Raw genomic sequence first — 2,517 nt, 5'->3', positions numbered from 1 at the left:
AGTGTGTGTGTGTGTGTGTGTGTGTGTGTGTGTGTGTGTGTGTGTGTGTGTGCGCGTGTGATTGTTTTGTTTTTGTTTTTCGTTGGTTGTTTTTTGTTGCTTTTGTTTTGTTTTGTTTTTGGTAACTCTGTTTTAACTCTTTAAGCCATGGCGGTCATATATGTCCGTTCAGCAACACCCACAAAAGCATTATTGCTGCACATTTGGAACCATCATACACAATACATGAGAAACATAAATTTAGATATTTTAACAATAAGCATGTTGTTGACAGACTTTTTAAAGTTTCAAAGTAAGAAAACAAAAATTAAAAAATATGTATGAACGAATAAGGAAGTTATGCCACTTTTTTTTCTTTTGAAATACCAATAAAAAACAGCACATCCTCGGTGAGTTAATTTATGGAGGCCGAGCATTCTGGTCCTTTGACAACGTTGTTTTTGTGGGACATAAATTTATGATCAAAAAATGTTTTTTTCTTCAATTTTTTTTTCTTTTATCTGACATTTTACAAGGCGACTTTTTTAAAAACACAAAATCAATTTAGATCTGTACTGTCCAAAAGAAAACCCGACATGTTGACTCGCCAAACAAGGTGGCCATAATGAGCACACAATACTCGCTGGAGGCGTCTTTGACCTGAGCCTGGAGCAGAGCCGTGCTGGCCGTGGGCAGACTCACCACCACCACCAGGTTCATGAGCAGGGCGAAGAAACAGAAGACGACGGGAGCCAGGTTGCCGAACCGTGCGTGGATAGCTTGGGGGTTGGGGGGGGGGGTTGAAATGTAGAAGGGTCCGAGGATGGGAGGATGGAAGGATATTATTAGGATGGAAGGATGAAAGGATTGGATGGGGGAATGGAATGGAAGGAAGGAAGGATAGAAGGATCGGAGCATGGAAAGGTGGGGTGGACGGATTGAAGGATAGAAGGGTGTGGTAAAAGGATGGAAGGGAGGGATTTGAGGGGGGGTGGACGGATGGACGTGCAGGAAGATATTATGAGGAAGAAAGGATGGGAGGATAAATATGATGATTAAAATGTGTTAGGATTGACGGAATAAAGGATGGGAGGATTAAAGGATAGGAGGATACGAGGGTAGAAGAATGGAGAGATGGGTGAGAATTTTAGGATGGAAGGATGCGAGAATTAAAAATAGAAGGACGTTAGGGTTGGTGGAAGAAAAAATGTGAGGACTTAAGGGTCAAAAAGCGTTATAATAAACGGATGAAAGGATGTGAGAATTGTAATGTGGAAGGATGCAAGGCATTGCAAGGGTGATAAAATAAGAAGGTGAACGGATGAAAGGAAGGGGGAGCTGAGGGACAACATCATAAAAAGATCAAAGGAGGCAAGAATTAAAGGATTGAGGGGTTGAAAGATGGTGTAGCGGGTAGTAAGAATAAAGGAAAGATGGACGAATGCAGGGATGGAAGAATGGAAAGAACTTTAGTAGTTCAGAGAATGGGTCTTTCCCACCGATAAAAGTCAAGACAAGCATCCTGGTAATCGTCAGTCGATGTCGGTTCTTAACACGGGCTTGGCCTGAGCTGTGTTTTGAGCTATTTCAAATGCTGTTGTGTTAGCAGGTTATAAAAACTGCCAGGTTCATTCATGTGGCGTGACGTAACAGTTTGGGGGTTTTCCGAGGAGATCTTATCGTCTCAAAAATTGTTTAACTGTTTTGTGTGGGTTTTTAGTTGGGGGGAGGGGGGTGTCCTTTTTAGTGTTTTTTGTTGTTTTGTTGAAGTTGTTTTGAGGGTTGTGGTTTGTTTTTATGTCTTTATTTGGGAAGAGCAGGGTCTTAATTCGGAGTATTTTTATCATCGTCAAGGTTCGTAATCTATTCCTCATGTACAGGTAACCCCATAAATATGCCAACCCGATTTTCGAGAAAGTTTTTGGTCATCGTTTTTATTAACGAATAAACCTCCACTCGAAAAACATGGTCAAAAGTTTGTAGCTGGGATAGGACATTAGTTTTAAATATATTATTATTCACTCGTCAGTTTCTACGAGAAAAAAACATGAACTCTTCACACTGCTGAAGCTGAAAAATTAGTTTCGTCTTACACTTTTCACAGTTAAATTTCGTTTACTTAGGTCATTAAGCATGGCAATTAATAGAATACTATTACATTTTTATTTCATGCAGGCAACGTTTACTCTCTTTCTTCTTCATTTCGCTGCTTCAGAATTATACAGTTCTATCTGCTCAGTACTTACCTTTTTGGCGCACGCCAGATCTTTTTGAGTGCACTTCTTTTGAAATCACTTCAAAAACAATTTTCTTTTCATCAGAAATAATTGTGTTCATAGTAAAGCGTTCCAGAAAAAATAACAACTTGAGATTCTTCCTCAAAGAAAGTACAAACTCACCCGGTCTTTGACTTGGCCTTTGAAGCTTTTCACATTAACTGTCATAGGTTGTCAGAGTCAGAAAATCTGAATTCTTGAGTACATTTTGTAACATTTATAAGAGTGTGTGTGTGTGTGTGTGCGTGTGTGTGTGTGTGTG

Source organism: Aplysia californica, unplaced genomic scaffold (assembly GCF_000002075.1).
Source record: "Aplysia californica isolate F4 #8 unplaced genomic scaffold, AplCal3.0 scaffold00110, whole genome shotgun sequence".
NCBI classification, from domain to species: Eukaryota; Metazoa; Mollusca; class Gastropoda; order Aplysiida; family Aplysiidae; genus Aplysia; species Aplysia californica.
Note: the sequence above shows the minus strand (reverse complement) of the source record.